The following is a 12,057-nucleotide window of genomic DNA, read 5'->3' on the forward strand; positions in this document are numbered from 1 at the left end:
AAGCCTCTTTCTTCACGTCAGTAAGATACCTGCCTTTGGTTTCAGTGAAAAGTCAGGCCCTAGCACCTGAAGTTTCTTCTGGATAGTGTTTCTTCTGTATAGGGTAATTTCATCTCCCTGTTGAAGACTTACTAGGACGTAGTAACAAAAGTAAAGGCATAAAACAGTCCAGGAGGCATAGGCTGCTTTTGAGCCTGCAGCAGGCTATAGGTATGATATTATCATTTCAGACAAATACAGTCTACGTAACATGAACAGTTTCAGCACGCTTGCATTCTGCCAAAAGCCAGAAAATGGGACCTTCATTTTATGACCAGATGGAAAAGAAAAACAACAATGACAAAAATTAAGAGAAGGAACTTTTCCTTCACCTAAATTTTATTATTTTGCAACTCCTTCAGGTGTCCACAAGGAATTATCAACACCCTCCTCTCCCCTCCCCAAGCCCCGCCCCACCCACAAAAAAAAAAAATAAATAGAGGGGCATTGTGGCATAGAGGTATAATTTCAGTTCACACCAGAAGACATTCTTCTCACTGAAGTACAGCTAAGCCCCACAAAGCATCAAAAAAAAAAAAAAAAAAAGCCAAAAAGAGATGTATTTACGAGTTAGTTTTACGTGCCGGCATTATTTCCTTGTCTGGTCTCGCATTCAGGGCAAGATATATCTGGGGGGGAACGTGTAGTGCCGTGCAAGGTTGTTTGGTGGTATGGGCGACAACATGACTTTAAAATTTTGAGCTGTTTGTATAGAAGCAAAGTACAGAAGAGTACACTGTCCCCGAGGGCAACGTAGAAACTACCTGTTGCTTCTCAGGTTTAAAAGTTAAAAGGTGTAAGCAGCTGTTTGAGTACCATACTGACATATACACGAACATTTTCCTCTCCAATGTCCAAGTTGGAGTGCAACATTTTTCATCGTGCTCTCAGATCAGGATTCTGATTCTAACAATGGTTCCTAGTGCAAATTTCCAGAGAAGGGGGAAGCAAACCAGTCCTGACTGCTTTGAATGAGATGGAGAGAGCAAACAAACGTAGACGAAGAAGATAAACCTGTAGGAATGTTTTCAGATAATTGCCACTGTCCAAAAGCTTTAGAGTGGTTGAATCCTTCAAAGTTCATTACTGAAAACTCCGGCAGCATCACTGAATTTGAAGGAGTAAGATAGACTTGCACCATCGCAAAGCCTCAGCCACAGTTTAAATGGGCACTGCCTCTAACTTCACAAGAATGAAAGTGAAGAGGTCATCTTTCTACCTTGTCAGCTACTGGCAGACCTAGAGAAAGAAAAAACAAGAGTTGTTAACATTAGGACGTAATGCTTTCTTTAGGACATCTCACCAAATGTGTAATATTGAGTAGTAACCGGACAACAAATGAAAGGGAAGAAGAAGGAGTAGAAGGTACTTGCATGGCCTTAATTTCCGTGGCATTTGACAACAACCACAATCCGCAATGATTTCTAAGTGCCTTACACCATTGACCCTTGAGGCACAAAAACGGGATTCCCACATTAGGTAAAGGGAGTACAATCCCTCTCAAAACACGAGAGTCTGGGGACCGCGACTGAGTACCGAAAATCTTAAGGCTAGGATGTTCACGTACCAGAAAGGAAACTCACATTTTAGCACTAAACAACTACCTTTCGAGGCAGGCTGGGAACCGGTTCTTTTTAACCCAGGGTCCATTTCAGCATCTTCAAAGCTAAAGAAATGGTTGACTGCTCTGTTGAATTGTGCTCCAGGCAGAAAGACTCACGTTCCTATTAACGGAAAGAGCTTAATACCTTGCTTCTATTCTAAAGGTGAGTTTTGGATTCAAACATACCCCGTCCAAGATGAACAACTACCTTAACTTTGTAGGATTTATATTCTGCATAAGAGATTTGTAACGTCAAGCTTCACAGCTTCTCCTCTGGATGCAGGAAGGAGGCAACAGATGTAGAAAAGGGCAAGACAACTTCCAAAACAAAATTGCATTGCCACAAAACTAATGTAACGTATCCCTGCAAGCACAGGAACTCCTTTGCAAACCACCACAGATTAGACATTAGGGCTAAAGAGTGCGGAAAGGATTGTTTAACAACTGTATGCATACTGCCAACTTTATGAGCCAGTCAAACGGAGATGAGAGCTTGAGATCCCAACTGTGGCTTGGATATGCTGTGCACCATAGAACTTCCTCCGCAGAAGACGTCTTGTTTGGAAGCGCCTCCACTCTGCGGTCCCCCGTCCCGGTCCCCCATCCCGGTCCGTTGTGGCATCCCAAGCAAGCTGCTCCAATACCTTTCTATGGACAGAGGTGAGGCTTACTTGTAGTATCCTGGATCTTTCTTCCTGCCCTTCTTGAAGACAGGGGTGATATTGGCTATCCTCCTGTCTTATTGTCTTTATCCTCCTTATCTGGAGTCTTGTAGTAGACTCCCACCACTGTGTCTCCCATAGCAGCCTACCCTTTAATTTTTACTGACAAGCTCTCCACCTGTCCATCACCCTCCCCCAGCTGGAGCTGGGTAGACTCTAATTGCTCCCTCACATAAAGGGCAATCCCACCCCCTTGCTTCCCCAGTCTGTCTCTCCTAAAGAGGATATAGCCCTCAATGACAGCATTCCAGTCATGTGAGGTGTCCCACCATGTCTCAGTGATCGCAACAAGATCGTGGCCCCACAACCGAACACAGATCCTGAGCTCATCCTGATTATTTCCCGTGCTCTGTGCACTGGTGTACAGGCACTTTAGGGAAGTAGCAGGTACAGTTAGCCCAGGGGGATGCAAGAAAAAGATACTGGACGGGGGATTGGGAATGCTACCTTCTCTGAGGAGACCTCAGACAATCCTATGGGAGAGCTCAGAAGTTTTTCCCTGTCTTCAACAGTGGCAGCAGTTAGAATGTGTTCATCTGATTCATGTCAATATGGAACAATGCTAGGGCCGCATGGTATGATGAATGTGACCACCTGTCCTACAAACCCTTGTATTACCACAAGTCTAAGACAGAGTGGTTACTGTATGTAGTTCTTGTACCTTGCAAAGGAATGTTTTAGCAATTCCTGTCAAGAGAGAGCTTGAAGGGAAATGCATTTGTAGGCTTCTCTGATATCTTGGGGGGGGAGGGGGGGGGTCAGAATAGCTGCTAATTATTACGACTATTGCATGGGACACTACGCAAGTCTCTGTTATCTGGCCAGGAGATTGAAACGGGGAAAGCTGAAGAACGACTGAAAGACAAAGCTTGCAGGGGATGCTGCACAAGTCTCTGACACAGCCAAGTTGGACAAAGGAGAAGGACAAGAGGGAGGAAGACTATGAGCCTTCAGCATGAGAGACCCCCAGAGGGACCAACAGAGACTGATACACATGCTCCAGTAGGAGGGTTTGGATTCTGGAAACTAATTATAATAACCCTGTTTTTTTGTTTTTTTTTTTTTGGTTGGTTGGTTGTTTTTTTTTTTTTTAGAAGCAGTAATGAATATGTGTTAGCCTAGGAGCATAAAAATTAGCTGCTTGATGTAAGTGGTGTGCATCTGGGTGGAACAGAGACTCCTGGCGCACCCAGCGCTGTTTGCTTGCCTCTATTCCTTTAATAAATTGTAAACTTTGATTATAGTCCTGTTTTGAAGACTATAGTCCTATTTTGAAGACCATTTATAACAGTAGTGAGGACTTCCCCCCCAGCCCTTCTCTGTCACCTTTAGCTCCCCTCCCTTCCCCCATCAAACCTAGTTTAAAGCCCTGGTGATCAGCCCAGAGAGCTTGCTCCCCAACACACTTGCACCCCACTTGCCCAGTCCTGGTCCCCAGATTTTTGCGCCAGGAACATGATTCCACAGAGCCTTCAAGCCTTTCTGTATCTTTAAAGATGCTGAAATGGTCCCTGGCTTAAGAAGAACTAGTTCCCCGCCTGGCACTACGAATTGTTGCTTAGGGCTAAAAGCTGAGGCTCTTGCCTGTTACGTGAACAGCCAGGGAGACTCAGCCTCCCTTCTCTGTTGAGTTCGGTGCTGCCTAGCCTTAACATTTTCAGTACTCAGTAGCGTCCCCCAGGCTCTTGTATTTTGAGAGGGATTGCACTCCCCTTACATCATATGGGAATCCCAGTTTTCTGTCTCAAGGGTGAATGGTGTAAGGCACTTGTAAATCATTGCAGGTTGTCGTTGTTGTCCATTGCCATGTAAATTAAGGCCATGCAAGTACCTTCTACTGTTTCTTCTTCCCTTTCATTTGTTGTCTGCTTTCTACCAAATATTACGTATTTGGTGAAATGTCTTAAAACATTACTTTTTAATTAACAACTTTTTTTTTCTCTCTAGGTCTGCCAATAGCTGACAGAGTAGAAAGCTGTGTGTCTCTCTCTTTCTTGTATAGAGTTAGAGGCAATGCCTGATATGAGGGTGCAGCTGGAGCTGGGAGGGGACAGACCCAGGACAGGTGACCCAAAGGGGCATTCCGTACCGTATGGGGTCATGCTGAGCAATATATAGGGGTGCCTAGCCGGGATGGGGGGGACCGGCTGCTCGGGGTTAGGCTGGGCATCAGTCAGCGGGTGGTGAGCTATTGCACTGTGCATCACTTATTCCGTACACATTAGTAGCAGCAGTACTATTCTAGTTGTTATTATTGTTTATGTTTTTTTTTTATTTATTTTTTATTTTCCTGTCTTAATAAACTGTCTCTGTCTCGACCCACAGACTTCATTTTCCTATTTCTCTCCCCCATCCCAGAGAGCGAGGTGGGAGGGTGAGCGAACGGCTGTGTGGTGCTTAGCTGCCGGCTGGGGGAAACCACAATGACAGCAATGTAGGCATGTAACCAAATTAAAGCCAAAACTTTCAGCCCGGTCCTTGACCTGAACAGGGAGTGAGGATCCGGATCCTGGCATTTATACGTGATAGTTTATATGCAGCCAAAGTAAATACTGTAGTCGGAGGTCATGGCGCTAGATTTTGAAAAGTCCTGCATAAAGAAGAGACCTCAGAAAGGCAAATTTAAGCAACATTAATGTCAAGAAAAGTCATTCTGATTGCTATATTCTTTATCTGTTGTGACTAGACAGATGAAGATCTATGATGGCAATTTTGCCTTTAAGTTAATTTTCTTTTTTCTTTTTTTTTATTTTTTATTTATGTTTATTTATCTTATTTTAACAGGCTCTGTACTAATTTTCCTCACAGAATGACTAACAGAAATATGACCCATGTGCACCTTTTGTAGTTAATTCATTAGGTCAACTCTAACTACTAAGCCCCTTGTCAGGTTATTGCTCTTAGCGATAAGGAGCAATTGACCTTAAAACATTGAAGCCAGGTAGAAGAGCCTATTCCACAAGGTCTTTTGGCTCAACCTTTGATAAGTGAAATCTGCCAGGTGGGGATCATTTGGCCTTTGCTATATAGGAAGCATGAGGACTAATAGGAGTAATTGCCTCTCCAGGGGAGTTTGATGCTCAGGTTACCTAGGGTGCTTTTCTACTGTCATAGTGAAAGGGACTCAGGGTTCCCCAGTAGGCTGCTTTTCCTCCATGTTTTCCACCGTCTCTGTGAAAGAGTTTTAGAGACTCTATGAGATAGCTATGCTGGTGGTGCCTTCTCAGTACAGTAAAACCCTGGTGGTACTACTTCACTGGGCAGTGACTCAAGTTCAGAAGCTGGCAGGTAAGTGTTCCTGGGTTCTACAGTTGTTTCATGTTGGGGAGTTTGAGTACTTCCTTCACCTTGTCTGTTTTCAGTGAAGTTACATGGATTCTAAGCTGCCTTCTCAGCCCTAAAAATAATAATAATAATGAAAAAAACTCAGAAGCTCAGTGCACACAGGTAAGGCTGACTTCAAAGAATATTTTTAAGTATTTGTTAAGATTGAACAACAGGCTGTACGAAAAAGGTGCCTTACTGTGAATTCTTACCTTGCTTTGTGGTAAGAAGCTTCGTTGCACTTCTCTGGACTCACTCAAGCACCTCGATGTCCTTCTTGTAGCGAGGGGCCCAAAACTGAACACAGTACTCGAGGTGCGGCCTCACCAGAGCTGAGTACAGGGGGACAATCACTTCCCTAGCCCTGCTGGCCACACTGCTTCTTATGCAAGCCATGATGCTGTTGGCCTTTTTGGCTACCTGAGCACACTGCTGGCTCATATTCAGCCCACTATCCACCAATACTTCCAGGTCTTTCTCTGCCTGGCAGCTTTCCAACCACTCATCTTCCAGCCTGTAGCTCTGCTTGGGGTTATTGCACCCCAGGTGCAGGACCCGGCACTTGGCCTTGTTGAACTTCATGCAGTTGACTTCAGCCCATCAGTGCAGCCTATCCAGATCCTCCTGCAGAGCCTTCCTACCCTCGAGCAGATCGATACACGCACCTAACTTGGTGTCATCTGCAAACTTACTGAGGGTGCACTCGATCCCCTCATCCAGATCATCAATAAAGATATTAAAGAGAACTGGCCCCCGTACTGAGCCCTGGGGGACTCCACTAGTGACCAGCCTCCAACTGGATTTGACTTCATTCACTATGACTCTTTGGGCCCGGCTATCCAGCCAGTTTTTAACCCCATGAAGCGTATGCCTGTCCAAGCAATGAGCAGCCAGTTGCTTGAGGAGAATGCTGTGGGAAAGGGTGTCAAAAGCCTTACTTTTAATAGTGTTTATTGAGCATTTAGATTCCTTTGTTTCATGAAATCACCAGCTCTTGGGAAAAGACATTGCCTTCAAGCCAGGTACGCTACACTGTTTCTGTGTATGCTTAATCTTGCCATTGCTGGGACACTGATATTTACTTCTGAATTTACAGTGTGTTTTATTTCAAGTTTTGTCTGTAATTCTACATGCAAGAAACAAATATTGATTCAGCCACAGAATTTAATGTTACCCTCCTAACTCACTGATCTAGCTAGACACATGCAATGCCCATTTTTTTGTTATCTGAATTCCTGGGCAGAAAATTCCACACCAGTTGTCATGAAGAGTAAATAGAGTAGCAACCAAACAACTGTGCAGTCATGAAATCAAGTTTCTCTCAGATGTGCTTAGAATCCACACTGGCTGTTCCACTCTTCTGATTGCTTTTTGCCAGAGCTCATTTTCTGGGTGACATGGGACAGCAAGAAGCAGAAAGAATTTCTGAGAAATGACTGCATCCTCAATCTCTGGGCAGTGACAAGAGCAGCATAAACTGACCTTATCTATCACTGATGAACGCTCCCCATAAATACAAACAATGCAGGAAAGCAGCTGATATTGCAGCTTCTTTGGTAAAACTCCATGATTTAGTGCATAATACAGTGGCGCTTACTGTGTAACTTTACTACAGAACTCCAGGATTTACGGCAGTTCACTCTGCAAGCACATTGCCGAACACTGAGATTGGTATGAGGGAGAATTCGAAGAGTAGAAAGCATGGGTAAATATAATACATGGTCTTTGCTCCTTTTAGCTGCTTTGTTTAATCTTTGATATGTATTTACCGGTTAGCTGAGAGACTTTTGAGGACCTAGATCAAACAAAGCTCTCACGTGTGTTTATTGTTAATACATGTGTACATATATTCACACATCTATGGCATAATTTATCTGGAAATGTGGGTGAAGAGTTACAGGTTTGCTTGTACAGTGGTAGTTGCACAAGCAATATCTATAACCAGTTGATTATTCTTAGAAGAAACTCTGATAAGGATTTTTGTTTGGTTTTATTAGTCTACAATTCCTATTTTGTTTCATTAATGCTACTTTATATCTGATACTTCAGATGTCAGAAGTACTAATAGAATATAGGCAGTAACTATAAATACTGCTTGTGCCACAGATCTTAGAATACATCTTTTCCTGACTTACAGCCTTTGGTATTCACTGATCTGCCTGATTTTGCTTAACAGGGAGAGAAAAAAAGGAGAAGGGATATGGGGGTTGAGGGGCAGAACATGACAGCTGTTTGTGTATTTTCTGTTTTGAAACCATAAGGAAGACAATACAAAAGCAATTTAAGATAATACATTTCTCACATTAATGTTTTTTCTTACCATTAATTCATCTTTGTTGATGGTATGCACACACTGCTGCCTCTCAAAATCAGTGACATCTTTCTGTCTTGCTTTTTGACATCTGGCTGCATTGTAATAAGACATTGTATGGAATTCCTTTATGAATATGAATAGAAAAGTTGAATAGATATCTGAATGATGAACATTCATTGCAATAAACCATGCTATGCTGTGCCGTAACATGTCTAGTAAGGACTGGAAAAAGCAGCATCTTCATTTATTTATTTTTTCAGCAATAGTCTGAACTTGTTTTTCTTCAGCACCAGAAACCACTGCAGTAAGCGTACTGCTAATATCCTGAGGAACCTCACTTAGTTTGCCTTCCTTTAGATGCTGCCTTAGGGTGTGTTGTCAGTGTGACTTAATAGCTTCATTGACTCCTGATGCCCTATGCAAGAGGAGCCTTAAGCAAGGCAAAGCACTTGCTCTCTTCCACCACAATCACTTCTAAAGATGTTACCCCAGTGCAACACTGTGAAAAGCCATGGTTTTTAGGAAAGGATAAGTGAGACAGTGGGACAAGGAATCAGGCTTGTAAAGCAAATGTTTCATTGCTTTACTATGAAAAGTATATTTTAAATTATTTTGTTCTTTAGTGGATGCCTTATGAGCACTCAGATTTAACTTGGCAGTTTCATTGAGAAACTCCCATTTTCATATTGCATGGGTAGGACTATGGTATAGTACAACATTACTGTGACAGCTCAGCAAAGATCCTTGAGCATGTACCATGTTGTAAATCTGCTGTAACAGAAGAAAATATTCCTGGTCACTTTAGGGGACATGGAGGTCTCTTTGCTGTCTTTCCCCTCATTTTGCAGTGGAAATCAAGGCATAGTCAGATGCAGGTCATAGGATCTCAAGCTGCCTGTTTGTGACAGTTCCCATCTTAGCATGTTGCTATTTGGTATATGATGCCTTCTGCTCACTCTCTGGTGTCTATACAGCTTTCAGTACTCAGACATTCAACTTTAAAAGCTTTCCCCAATTTAACACAGAGCCCCTGATGCATCTTTAACTAGGGAGGATAATTAGATGAACCAGGCACACAACGATGTTCCACTAAGGATAGTCTCTGTGACAAACCTTTGAAAAGCAAAAGATAAACTCCCACTGGAATACATAAAGAAACAGTAACCATATGGGGATTGTGATGTTGAATATATCTGAGAAATCAAGAAAAAATATATATCAGGATAAGTCAACATATGGCAGGCATCAGCAAGGCTTAGGCATTCTCAGCTTGAACTGTGTGCTTCTTGCACAGGTCACAGAATAAATACTAATGCCAGGAAAAAAAAATAAAAAAATAAAAGATCAAAGTTTGCCCATGAGTTAAAAGTAACTCAACATGTGGGCACAGCAAGTAATTTGTGCAGCAAAATGAGCAGCGTAATATATCGCAAGCTGGTGCTTCTAACACCTGATTGCAACCACAGGGGTACAGCCACCTCAGTTCCCTCACCCTGCAGCTTGTTCCTCTGACCACCACTATTTGCATTTTGAAAAAAGAGTAATCAGACTTCATATCTCAGGGCAGTCAGTGATCATATGAAGGAATACTTAGAATTTTCCTTTGCTCAAATCTTATAAAATGCTGATCATCATGGGTTCTGAAAATGCACCTGAAACAAAAATTAAACCATTGTTTTTTTGTCCCATCATTTTTTAGGGATTGCTTCCTGACTCTTTATCATCTCCTGCTCAGGATTGTTCAACAGGTCAGGTATGTTTTAGAGAAGTCTTCCGTTCAATTGGAGCACCAGGCATCAGCCCCAGCCAGCAGCGTTGTAACTGATTTGACAAAGCAACAGTTGGGTGACATCATCTAGGAAGAGTTTCCTCTCTTTCTAGAGGCAGTTCATACATTCAGAACTGGTCAAATTTGTTTTGCAATGCACCAGTCTATCATTCGGTGAAAGTGACTTAGCAATTTCCAAGGTAATTCCCCTATTTCCCTGCCAACAGCTCTGACAGGAGCCCCTGGGGAAATAACTATTAAGGAAACATCTGTGTGTGTCCTATCTGTCAGTATCTCAACAACCCCAGTAGTGGGGGCTGACATGAAGGACCTGCCAGCTTTAACAGAGCCCAAATTCTGAGGCAGCTGAGGTTAGCACAAACTCTAACTCAAGAGTGATAAAGTCCTAGAGATATAGTGAACAGTGCAAATTGCTGTTTTCTTAAATGTATTATGTTCACCTTGATACAATATATGTCAATTTTTACAATAAAAATCTCCCTTGAGAACCTACTGTAGGATTAGTATTGTCATCTGTCTAGTGTAATCTGTCTGGTGATGATACATCGTATTGTCATCTTGTCAAAATGATTAAGTGAGCTAAAAAGCCAGAATTTTAGCAGTTTCATGATAAATAAAATGCATGAAGTTCTTGTTTGTCAGCACCTGCTGTGTTTCAGTAATTTGGCTCTGAAGGGTGAGGGAAAAGAAAAAAGAGGGTGGAGAGAAAGACAGCTAAGGAAAACCACTAATCTTGAGAAAAATAAGATAGGCAGATTGCACAATCAACCTTAAAATTAAAATCACTCAACAAATGGGCAATTTTATTTATATTTGAGGATGAAAATGATAGAGCAACTTGCTACTTCACCTTCTTAGAAGTAAAAATTTACATGACAGCTGTTACCTAATATCTTCTGCAACATTTTCAGGGGAAGAGAATACATTAATATCCTCCTTGCCATAAAATGGACCAGTGAACAATTTCAAACTAAGCCTGAAATACAGCTTTGCATAATACCTAGGTCAGGACAGTTTCTTCAATTAGATCATGAGTACAACTGTGATCTTATGTCATCTTTAATATTTATTAAAAACAGGGAGATGTTGCAAGTGACATTAGTGACGGAGGCTATACTGTAGTTATCTTCTTATACAAACTTATAATCAAGTTGAAAACATTTGATATTTTGGATTTAGATGTTACACAAGCATTTCCAGTTGAATAAAATTCAACCATTAAATTTGATGTAGGACTACTACAGGCAATTGTGGGGCATATGCAGTGACCTTCCATGGCATCTTAGATTTATATGCCTACTGCTATGTCACAACCTAAGAGAGCATGGCTGATTTGACCTGCTCACTACTGCAATCAGTGGGGAGAATCAGAAATCATATTTAGTCCACATAATATAGACACCTATTAATTTGGGTATTCAGCCTACTGCCCTCTGACTGCATAGGATTTGGCAGCTTTGGAAAGCAGCTGACACAGATATCAACCTTACTTGTCAGTCCATTGGTCAATATGGTCCTAAATATTCACATTTAATCTGCTCCTTTTTGTCTCATCTTCACACTATTAAAAACCATTTCAAAATTACAAGAGCACCTCCTTGACTATGGATCATGATAGGCTAAAAATGAAGGATCAGGACTTTTCATGAGCTCCTTTAGGTCTGCCCAAAGGATGGTTTTCTGAAGATGAATAATCATCTTTCTTCCCTTTTCCTTATCCTGCTGAAAGAATATCTGAAATGTTAAACAGTTAAGCTTAGAAATCATTACAAAGAAGTTATTGTGAGAGTCATTTCCCTAAACATCTACTACTGGGAGCAATTTTCAGAGTTGAAGCTTGAAAACACAAGAAAGAAAATGTCCTAGAATATAAGTAAACTTGCATTTTGCATTTTTAAGGTTGCAAGTATGAATAAGGACATGAGGGGAGTAACAGCACCCTCTTTGAGAAGAAGTTTCAATCGTCCTACTCATGTACCGGAATGTCCAAATGCTGTTTATCACCCAAAAAGATTATGTGCAAGCATAATGAACCATGGAAGTTGTTAAACACACCATCAGTCACACCTGAGTCTTGCAAATGATAGAACATTACAGGATTTCTTGCTCTCTGTCACGGGTAAGCTCTGCTCCTGCACTTGGCCTACGTCTTGCTCAGGCCTCAGTAGGCCTCAGTGTGATTGCTCCTCAAATAGGAGCAAGGGAGCCCCAGGCAGAGCTCATACCAGGACACAACCTGATAAGGAACCTGAGCTTGACTACAAAT

Source organism: Anas platyrhynchos, chromosome 3 (assembly GCF_047663525.1).
Source record: "Anas platyrhynchos isolate ZD024472 breed Pekin duck chromosome 3, IASCAAS_PekinDuck_T2T, whole genome shotgun sequence".
NCBI classification, from domain to species: Eukaryota; Metazoa; Chordata; class Aves; order Anseriformes; family Anatidae; genus Anas; species Anas platyrhynchos.